This window comes from Solanum tuberosum, unplaced genomic scaffold (genome assembly GCF_000226075.1).
Source record: "Solanum tuberosum cultivar DM 1-3 516 R44 unplaced genomic scaffold, SolTub_3.0 scf00953, whole genome shotgun sequence".
NCBI classification, from domain to species: Eukaryota; Viridiplantae; Streptophyta; class Magnoliopsida; order Solanales; family Solanaceae; genus Solanum; species Solanum tuberosum.
Genome location: NW_006239884.1, coordinates 29550 through 40969, shown reverse-complemented (window position 1 = coordinate 40969; position 11420 = coordinate 29550). Strand labels below are relative to the sequence as shown.

Genomic DNA, 11420 nt, shown 5'->3' with positions numbered 1-11420 from the left:
GTTTTGTTGTTGGCTAATGTTTCTCCTTCACACACTGCTTGATTATTTTTCTTCTTCTGAATTTTGTTAACTTGATGCTTACTGACAAGTGCCCCTTCTGTTGTAACCTCCTGTCTCATGAGTCTTATTTGCTCTTGAGCTTTCAGGGGAATTTGAGCAACTCTGTCAAACTAATCTTTGACAAATCCTTAGTATTTTCTAAGGTTGTAATTGTTGCTTCATACCTTTCAGGAACTGTTACAAGGATCTTCTCAACAATTCTCGAGTCTGAAAATGTAGAGCCGAGTAGCCTCACCTTATTTGTAATATTTAGAAGTCTATCTGAATATTTCTTCACTGTTTCAGATTCCTTCAATTTTTGCAATTCAAACTCCCTAATTAAGTTTAAAACTTGCATACCTTTTATTCTCTCATCTCCATAATACTCTTCCTTGAGATAATCCCATACTTCTTTAGCAGTTTTCACAGACATTATTCGCGTGAAAACTGTTGACGATACAGCAACAAATAAACATGCCTTGGCCTTCGATCTCTTTGTCTTCTTTTCCTTGTGTGCTTTAATCTGAGCAATGGTAGGATTATTTGGTAGGGCTGAAATATCGTAATCCTCTTCCACATCTTCCCAGAGATCCAAAGCATCCAAGTACGTCTCCATTCGTACTGCCCAAATCTAATAATTATCTCCATCAAAGACCGGCGGAGAAATTGGTGAGAAACTTGCTTCAGCATCCATGGCTTCTCTAACTCGATCACAGATCCCTTAAGATAAAAGCTTTGATACCAACTGTTAGTTTTAGTAAGACTGATGACAGATAACACAATGAAGACAATGTCTAGTTTGCTACAGAAAGGAAAGCAGAAGAATACAAGGAATTTAAATGTGAAGATGACTAAGAGAAAAGCTTATGCAGAGAGTTTTATTTCAGTAAAAAGAACCAAATATACATAAACATACAATTAAAGAAATTGAAATAGATCATGGTCCTACTTTTAAGTCATGGTGCTAACCATGGTAACTACCCTTAAAATAAATGAAAAAAGAAATACAGGAAACTTAGAAATAGACCCTGCAGTCCTAAAGCAACTAACTAATAAAGATAATGTGAATTTTCTTCTTTAAAGTGACTTAAAAAATTGTTGAATGAAGAAGAAGAAGAAGGAGGAGGAGGTTGGAATAATGGTGAACAACAAGGAAGAAGAAAGAGAGGGTGGGGGTGGGGGTATGCATTTATAAATTAATCAATTGATATAATTAATTTTACAAAGTATTTAAGAAAAAATAGTTAATAAGTAAAAAAGAAACAAAAATAAATGACATGGTGCCTACATGGTTATGAGGTGGCGCTTACGTGGCTATGATGTGGCAGTGAGAGTGGTGTTATAGCCTCAGGGTGGAAAAAAATCACTTCAAAGATGTTAAAGGGGGTATTTAAATGCCCGTATAGTTTAAGTACTAAAGTAAGTTATCCGACCAAGTTCAGGGGTTTATTTTTTATGTATTTTCTTTTTTTATTATGTGTTGCGGGGATGGTTGACATGGTTTTCAATGCGATCAAGTAAGATTTTAGTGATATTGAGCTTTTGAGTTAAGTTATATTAAAAGTGTTGATTTTGGACATTTCGTGATCCAAGTGTTGAATGGTGATTCTATCAGTTCCATTACATCTGAAACGTCGAGTTAGATGGTTATGAGTGGAGTAATTTTAGTGATTATTTTGCTAACCAATTCTATGATCAGCAGGATGATTAATTGTAACATGTGTCACCTTTGTCCCAGAGACAATGTCGACGCCACTTTTAGCTTGCAGATTGATGAAGCATAGTATGATTAGTGCAGACAGGGCATCGCCTTCTTCTTAAACATTGGTGCAGTAATTGTGGAGATCAATTAGGCGTCATCATTAACTCCCTTAAACCACTCAAACAAGCCTTGCTCCCGAGTTACCCAATAGAAGTATGCATGTTTAGTAGCAAAAGGACTTCTTTTACTACCCTTATGGCCACTCTCGACTAGGCCATCTGAAATGTCCTTTTGTTGCTTGATGTTGTTGAGCACATCTTTTACTATGCATATCAAAGGGGTTGCTCCAATGCCAAGGCGTACTCAGAGGACTACATCGTATTTCTTGTAATCATGTGATCTATAAGGGCCATCAATCAAGAGCTTTGGCATTGATCTGTTATACATTGATATGAATAAACTTAAGGGGGGGAAATTACTTGGAAATTTTCAACCTTTACCCCTTACTTAGGCTTATACTCATTGGCCATTAATTCAAAACGGAAATTAATAACAAACTAACAATTCAGGTCATACTAAACAAATAGTCTACAGAAAAATAAAAGATGCAATTTCTAATCACAAATAATCTCACTCCTAACAATAATAAAACGCAATCTTAAGAGACATTATCTGTGCAATTTGCAATGAGGCACATATCGAGTTTGAGAAGTGAAGCAATCATTCTGATCTTCCAGAAACTGAAAACTAAGTTTAATCTTATTCAAGTTAAATGATAAACGAACACGAGGAATGGAATGGCGCAAAACACAGGTATATTGTTTAACAATAGACTATATATACTTAATTAGAATCAAGGCTTAGGTGTCTTTACTGTTTACATTATACTAGAAAAGATAAATTTTGTAGGTAACAAAAAAGTCAAGTCTTAGGCCTTGTGTCACATCCCGCCACTTCACAGTTCAAATTCGGCACCGGAATAAGGGAGAAGAATCTAGAGTTGTGGGGAGGTTAGTAGAAGACTCTAGAACTCCCTAGAGAATTTCTAAGAAGACTTTAGAAATCCCTATGTCTTTCCTTGGAAGACTCTAGAAACCCTTAGATATTTTAAGAATACTTTGGAATATCCTAAAACATGTAGAGAGTTTTAGAGAGGAACCAAAGTATAATTATTAGAGGGACTTGTAAAGTAAATATTAATTACACTTTAGTCCCTAGGAGGTAGTATAAATAGAGGTGCCCCTCATTTGCTAGGCAACAAGCAAGTTGTAATCCTTCTTCCAAGCAATACAAAGTCTTCTTCCAAAATTCTCTAAGTCTTTCTTTCCATTCTCTTAGCGGTCTAGCTTCAAGGGCTTACTTGAGCTTACAAGATCATGAAAAATTCGTAAGTAAATTGTCAAGTGCCGCATGGAATATTAGTAAGACTCTAAGTCCGTGACACTTAGGACTATAGGAGTGAAATCTCTTTCATAAGAAGTATCGTCTCTTCTTTGTCTCTTACGGGATAGTAACCCATTTTGATGAATAAACTTCTTGCGGGCCAATTTCCCTTAAGGACTTGTAAGACAATAAATTTGTATCCTTCTTTTTTGGTTAGTTCCTCGCATGATTTCATCGGTGAGGTTGCAACATTTTTGCCTCCGGAGTCAGCCACAGCCCAAAACAAAAAATTCAAAATCAGATTGAGTCAACAACACAGCCACAAAGTCGATAATAAACATGTCACACCTGAAATTGATTATAACAGTGATTTGAGAGATATAAATGTAGTTGACAACTCATTTTTTTCCCCTTCCCTAATAACATACCAATCCAAAACACTGATCAACGGTCGGTGAGGCTCACCAAGGATGTTTTTCCCCCAACCAGCAGTGTTGGCCTGAAAGGGTTAACTGGATTTGGCACCACCAAACATCAACAATAAATTGAGGATGAATTTGAATGTACACTAATATTACCGGAATGAAATTAATATATTTTTATTTTACCTTCCTTTTTCATGTCCGGAGGTATTCTGATAAAAGTGAATTAATTCCCCAACCTACAAAATTAAAATACACTACAAGATCAGATAAATGCATATCTAATTCTAAACAACACTACAAGAAATAAACAAGGTATGTGCTTAATCAAAGTTGAACCTGATAACAAAAACAAAACTGAAATCTAAATATAAATCTAATTAACATCAGGGCATACCAAACATCAAAACAGACCAATTTGAAATCTAAATAACGCATAACACAGCTTGAAATTACAAGGGAATAGTGAATAAATGTGAATAAATATCAACAGACAGTTTCAGATCTATAAAATTGGGAGAAATAATAAACCTGGTAAAGCTTCAACTTCAATGTAGCATCAAATGAAAGTGTGCTCATACTAGGAAGCAGCGGTATATCATCAGTGTACAAATCTCCAAGTTCATCAGTGTACAAATCTTCAATCTTCTTCTCCAATGGTATATCTTGGTTTAGCTCATTCTTAAACAATACATTACCACCAAACCCTATAGCATTATTGGAGATAGGGTTTGGTAGTAATGTATTGTTTAAGAATGAGTTTGTGGAAACGATAGCATCGGTGAATGAGAAAGAAATGCTCTGCTAATTCCTGAGCTAACAAAGCACTGAGACAACGACGCCATTACGGTAGTGGTGCTTAATTTGGGTTTTTGATACTTTTGATTATAGGACCACCTCTATATATATACACACATAAAGGCGGTTCAATAAAAGATGTACACTTCCTCATGTTCTTTACTTGGGTGTACTTATTCTAATTTATCATGAGATTTGCACAAATAACATTTTTAAATTTTGTACCTTTTAAAGACAAATTGAACACATTATTTTGAAGTTGTGGTTAAAATTGTTTTATCGAGTTGTCTATGGGTTTATGAGGTTGATTTCGGAAATTATTATCAAGATTCATTCTTAATTTTTAAGGTCCAAATCTTCGTGGCAGCACTTTGAATGGTTTGTGCTTTTGCTTGTATTTTTCAAATTATTATTATGGGATTAAAGATCTTGAAAGGTTATTTTAATTTTCCTTTTTCCAAGTTTGATATCTTGTCGTCAACATAAATAAGTTGATATTAACAATGGGGCACAAAATCACCCGTATGTAAAGAGTACACCAACAAAAAGAAAAATAGATATGATATTTCTATCCCCTAACCCCAACCCTAAACGAACTAGTGTAAAACTACTCAGTTCACACACCTTTTGATTGTGTTTGCTTCATCCAATCAAGGCTTTCTTCCGCAGAACCAGAAGGAAGTAATTTTTGTTGCTGCAGATGAAAATCAAATGATGAGTAAATACTTCAAACCAATTAACCCATGGCTAAGAAGATAGTATTAGTGGCATACCCATTCTCTTACAACTGGCCCTCCACTTTTCTGCATCATGAAGCAACACTCACAGAAAACGAGGAGAGTTCAATAAGGTTTAAAAGCTCCCAAGCTGAACCCAAGAAAGCAACACACAGCCTGTAATAGTCACAAGTGATTAACATGTAAGAGGTAACAACCATCAAGGAGAAAGAATTAGAAATTAAACATCAAAAACTAGTACATCCAGAATAGATAGAATTTTGATTTCCTTAGAATGGAATGAGCACTTCAACAACATAAAACAAACACTTCTACAATTTTATCATGTTCCTTTAGCACTCTTTGGGGGTCCTAGGAACATTCAAAATCTTATTACAACTTTGAAAATTGTTGGTTGAACACAGAAGGTTTTATAGATAAGTTAAAACTTGGTGGAACTCTTTTTGTCTTCACAGGAAGACTTGACTACATATTAGCTTGTAAACTCAAAGCCCTCAAAGGCAAGCTTAAGAAATGGAGTTAGAATGAACAAGGAGACCTGAAGATCCAAAGGTCTAAGTTGCTCTGCCAAATGGAAGCTTGGACTCTTTACTTGATAGTAGAGAGCACTGACAGAGGAAGAATTGGTCAACAGTCGGTTGTTCTCATGGATTATGAAGAACTACATATTCATGAGGAGATTGCATAGAGACAAAGGTCTAGGACCTTATGGATGAAAGAGGGACAGAAATACTAAGTTCTTTCATCACGTTACCAATGTTCATAAGAGAAACAACCGTATTGTACACTTAGAAGTACAGGGGAGAACAAAGAAATAAGGGGATAGACAAGACAGTATCAGCAAGATTGGATAGGTTCTTAATTCAGAAGAATGACATACAAGCTTCAGGAACACAAGGCAGTCCTTCATGCCATCATGCACAGAGTGACTCACAATCACCCACCATTGATGCTACAATGTGGTAACTGGAACATAACAATTCTTACTTCAAATTTGAGAATTGGTGGCTTCAAACAGAAGACTTTCGCACTGGAAGGTCTGACTACATTCTAACCTTCAAATTGAAAGCTCTGAAGAAGAAGTTGAAGGAATGGAGTAATCTAAGGTAAACTATGACTACAGAAGCAAGTGTATTAAATCAGTTTACAAATTGGATGAAATCCCAGATCAGAAGCTTTTAACAGAAGATGAAATAACCAAAAGATTGGCTTTATCAATGGAATTTGAAGATATTGCAAGACATGAGGAGATTGCTTGGAGACAAAGATCTAGGACACTATGGCTGAAACAAGGTGATAGGAATACTATTTTTTTTCACAGAACAGCCAATGCACACAGGAGAGTCAAGACACTCAAGACACTGATAAGCTAACAGTGTTGGGTATGTAGCAAAGAGTTAATGGGAAATAGAGGGAAGATGAAAAGAGAGGAACTTGAAAAGTCCTCTTATGCTTTATTGAAAAGGCATTTGTCCCTCATCGGTGGTGGAAGAAAATAGGAGAGTTTAAATACAGAAACACTCCTATTAATTGTTAAAAGGGTTGGAAAGAGGGATCCCCCTCGCGCCATCGTCATCGGTCGGCTTCGGCTTCGGAAAATGATCGATCGAGAGACTCGGATACACGCGCGACCCGTTTTATTTAAATCTCCCACTGTTGGAAGTGACTGTTCTGAAAGGTAGCAACTTTCAGAAACAACCATGACCATTTGAAAAGGTTGCAACCAGTTCCTTTTGCCTATAAATACATTGATTCCTCAGACTTATTCCTTACAATTTTTTTTGATTTCTTCTTCTTCTGCACAAAATTTCTTCGTGTACTTCACTACTGTTGAGTGGTTCGCTGACACCAGAGTTTTGGGTATCAATACACTGGTGATTAAGATCATTCTATCTTGGGAGGACATATTCCAAATCAAACCCTGGATACAGAAGGAGAATAATTTCCTTAAGGGGACACTGTGCATTCAGTGGGCTTGATCTTTTTCTGATTCTGTTTTTTCAAAGGATTGTGGTACGTTTTTTACAGATTTTAGTTTTGTCAATTAATTTCTGTTCATCTAGTCTTACTGGTTTATTAAACTTTGGTTACTTCATGTTTCTGCAAAGTTTATTGAAATCAGTAATTCTGGTTTTTAAACACAGATTGCTAACAAACAGTAGGAGGAGAAACTAACAGACCCAGCTGACATTAAGAAAGAGAGAGTGTGGTTGACAAACCAATTATCAGAGGCGACTATAGTGCTTTCATCAAATGATGCATGTGGCTGAGTCATTCCCATCCCAAGTGGTGCCCCAATTTGGCCTGGAGGAAATAGTCTCCTACTATGAAGAACTTTACTCTGAGACTGAGGAATGGAGACCACATTTCAACATGAGGGATTGCCCCATGATAATGCAAAGGACAAAATGATGTCGATGGCACCTTTTGAGCCACAAGAGATCCTGGATTGTGTCAAAAGCATATGCAGGAAACAAAGCCCCAGAACCAGATGGATACATCATGGTATTCTTCTCTTTATGTTGGCAAGTGATCGGTCCAGATGTAATAGCCACAGAGCCAAATTTCCGAGATGAAATCTCAAATGGTCACTTAATTAACTATGGATAACTTTCTCAGAAAGTCAATTAACTATGGCTTGTTAACTCAGAAAGTCACTTAACTTTGTTTCATAACCCAAAAGTCTCTCTAAATAATTTTTTCATTAAATTTTGTTGGCATGAGATTTTTATTTTATACTAATTTTTAAAAAAATAAAAAAGTGTCCATTTTAATCATTTTATTGATGCACCCCACCAAAATTATAATGAATCAAATATATATTTATCAAGACCGTTTTATTTTAGATGCATTTAAAATAATATTTAAAGTAATCACCCAAATATGTCTTTAGTTATTCATCTAATATAAACCCAAACCTTGCACCTAAAATCACCAAATCATATGGAGAACATGAGTGTCATCTAGCTAACAGCACAACAAAGTTATGTCCCAACCAACTTATTGGAACCTAAAGTGATTGAAGGAGATACAAAAAAGTTAACCATTACATTTGACTTAAGTTTACTTAAAAGACATGTACACACATAAAATATGCAACCTCTTCTGCGAGCTGGATTTGAACCAGTTCTGTGAGCAAAAGAATTGCTAACTTCATGCTAGATCACATTGGAGGTAATTAAAATCCCCCTGCAGTAGATCCAGCCCATTTTAGGTTACATAGAGGAGTTTGTTCTGCTAGCACCAAACATCAAGAATTAAAGACAACGAAGATTGGTTGGTACTGGTACTTCTGAGGAAAAGGAAAAAGAAAGCCTTTGAGGGGTAGAAAATGATAGGCTCACAGAGCAGTCTCTTGCAGCCAATTCTAGACCAAAAGCCGAAGCAGATGGACAGGGAGCCACTTGCAGCCATGTTGATCAAAATGACTTGAGTTTAATGACTTGACCGTGGTACAGGTAGGGCTTGTTTCTGATTCTCATCAAATTTTGGTGTGCTCTTTGCAGAGAACAATATACTGGTATAGTCTCACTGCTGCCTGTACACCACTTGTATAGCAGAACGTAAACCTATCCTTATCCAGCCAGCCATCAACACAATTTAGTTCTCTCTCTGAGAAATTCCTTATCTTATGTTTTACTTCTATAAGTAATTTTGAAGGGTGTGGATAGAACTCCTAAAAAATAACTAATCCTAATTTAGATGCCCCATTTAGCTCAATCACAAAATGCTTAGAGATATTCAATTTGCTTACGACTTCGAAGAAATACCTCCAAATCAATCATACATGTTGATTTGGGTGATAATCACAAATCGAATCTAACAGTATTAAAATCCTTAATACTGTATACACCAAGACCAAACCCTTCTATCCTTTTGTGCTTAAAGCTAGAATTTCAAGTTTATTCATAAACATTGTTAAGTTTGGGAATGATATTCCTAAGCCTGTAAAATAGTCAAGGTTGAACATGGAGAAGGTCTCAATCTTGAATTTGACTGGGATGGCTATAGTCATTCTAATATTCGCACCTCAGCTCTATGTAGAAAGAGCTCCACCTGTCCTGTTTAAAGTTTTACCTATAACTCAATGGATTATAAATCCATGCTTGAAACTTCACAGGCTGCCAATCATCCAATATCATAATGATAACAGCAGTGTTGTCAAAGCCACGTTTAAGCCCTGAAGTGAGGTTTAGAGTGTGTTGAGCGCTTCACCGCGCTTAATGTGCGTTTCAGTGTCATCATCAAGGTCCTAAGGCATACTCTTACTTGCCAATGAGCCTCTTCTGGAGAGGTGGCACTAAACAAGTGATATTTCACTTTATCGTAATTGTTTTCAATCTCTTTGTTCATATATTTGTTACTCGTGCTCCTTCACTGTGCAGTGCCCAAGGTTCTATGGAATATGTTCTGCTGCATTTTTAGCTTACAATGGGTCATGCCACAAAATGTGAAAGAAGCCTACTCAAGTTGGAATACATGGAGAGTTGATAAGTCCATCAAGAAAGTCTGGCTGATGATCCCTGGAGTTAACTTTGGTGTTTATGGACTGAAAGGAACCGTAGATGTTTTAATGGGATCTCAACAGTCAACCCCAAACCACTCTCTTAAAGTTAAATGCTTACTTATGCTGTTCAGTTGGGTTAAATTAACCCCTGTATTTAGCACTAAACAATTTCTTGACTTTGTTAGCTCTCCAGTACTAGTTTGAAGATTGTAAAGGAGCTAACAACTTTTATGCTCACTGTGAGCCCTTTTGTCTATTATGTAATTCTGCATCTGCTTGATGTTTTTTAATGAAATACCTTACTTCATCAAAAAAAAAATTTGTAACTCGTGCTTATAAATATTAATCTTTGACTAACATATATATTTGTATTGTATCTTCCTTTGCGCTTTTTTTCATTAAAGTTCATGTTATATTTGCGCTTAAAGCCCCAATGGACCTTAGAGCTTTTTTGCGTTTTTGGCTTTTGATAACACAGGTCAACTGTAACACTCAACATCTATGCCACATAGGATAAACAAGGCTGTCATAAGAAGAGGGAGGGAGGCAAATCAGAGATTGTCTAATGCATTACCAAAATGAATAGCTCGAGAACTCTTAGGGGATCATCCAAAAAGGTCTGTTTTGGAGGTAGAGGGGTGACAATTTTTCCAGACTTCAGATCTGCAATGCCTGAGAAACATGAAATCAATTAATTAGTCAGAGACACTTGTAGTTTAACCTATCTTTATTGGTATGCTTAACTGAATCTGGGCAAAAGAAACAGAGGTCATGCTAACCTCTTCTTTTTTTTTTTGATAAGGTAAAGGTTGAGGTCATGCTAACCTCTTTCTCTAAGATCTTCGACTGATTTGGTGTTAATGTTGCAAAACAAGCTGTAAACATAATCTTTAGTGAAGGATTAACTGATTAAACAAGGAAAATGATCTTTTGGAAACAAAAAGCTAACTTAAAATAAAGTTGGACTAATACATTAATGCATCCAAAGGCTAGATAATGAAATGATATGAAAACCCCCCACCCCTCTCTGGGAGAAAAAATAAAACTATTCAGAGAAAATGAATAAATATATTAGAGAAAAAGGAAGAAGAAAAAGAAACTAAAAGCTCCACTGGAGTTTGTGCTCTTACACTGACATGATCAAGGTGCTTTTGTTTCCTCCTTTACTCTTTTTTTGTTGTTTGGGACTTTGGGCTGGGATGAAGAGGAAATAAATAGATCAACTAAACCAAGTTGCTGCCTACAAGTGTGAAGGTGTGGCAAAAATAAAAATAAGGTGACAGAAAGTAAAGATTATCAAAATACCTATTAATGGTCAAATCCCTGCGATCTGCATCCTGTTTTGCAGTGCCAAATTTCTAAGGAACAACAGATGAGAAAGAGTTTAATGAAGAAACTAGCCTACATAGTACACTGAACACACCTGCTTGAGTGTTGAAACTTTGACATTTTAGTTTTTTGATGTAACAGTTAGGATGAGTGAGATGACAACATTAAACTAATGGAAAGGAATTTAATCATAATAGATATCAAATTCAGAGGGGTATCTAGAGGGGGTTCTGTGGGTTCACGTGAACCCATGCTCCCCTCTCTAGATTATATATAGTAGTGTTATATTTTTAAAAAAATATTTAAATATAAAGGTGTGAACCCATGTTAAAAGTAGCATATAATAATATGATGATGATTGGGTGCACCTCTCTCAGCAAAGATAGAAATTTAAATCTTATATCTATCTTATTTTTATTAGTAACACCCCTCCAAGTGGTTATCGGTAACACTTTTGACGTTTCAATCAATTTTTGTTTTGTTTTTTTTGTCTTTTAATTCTT

General features: G+C 35.9%; 1 long non-coding RNA gene across 1 annotated transcript; it reads right to left on the bottom strand.

Moving 5' to 3' along the window:
* Nucleotides 1–5131: 5131 nt before the first annotated feature.
* LOC107059218 (uncharacterized) lies at nucleotides 5132–10811 on the bottom strand. The gene is made up of 3 exons (XR_001472550.1): nucleotides 10414–10811; nucleotides 10163–10260; nucleotides 5132–5237 (listed from the first exon to the last, which is right to left on the bottom strand). It is a non-coding gene; the product is annotated as an uncharacterized lncRNA (long non-coding RNA).
* Between the last annotated feature and the right edge of the window lie 609 nt (nucleotides 10812–11420).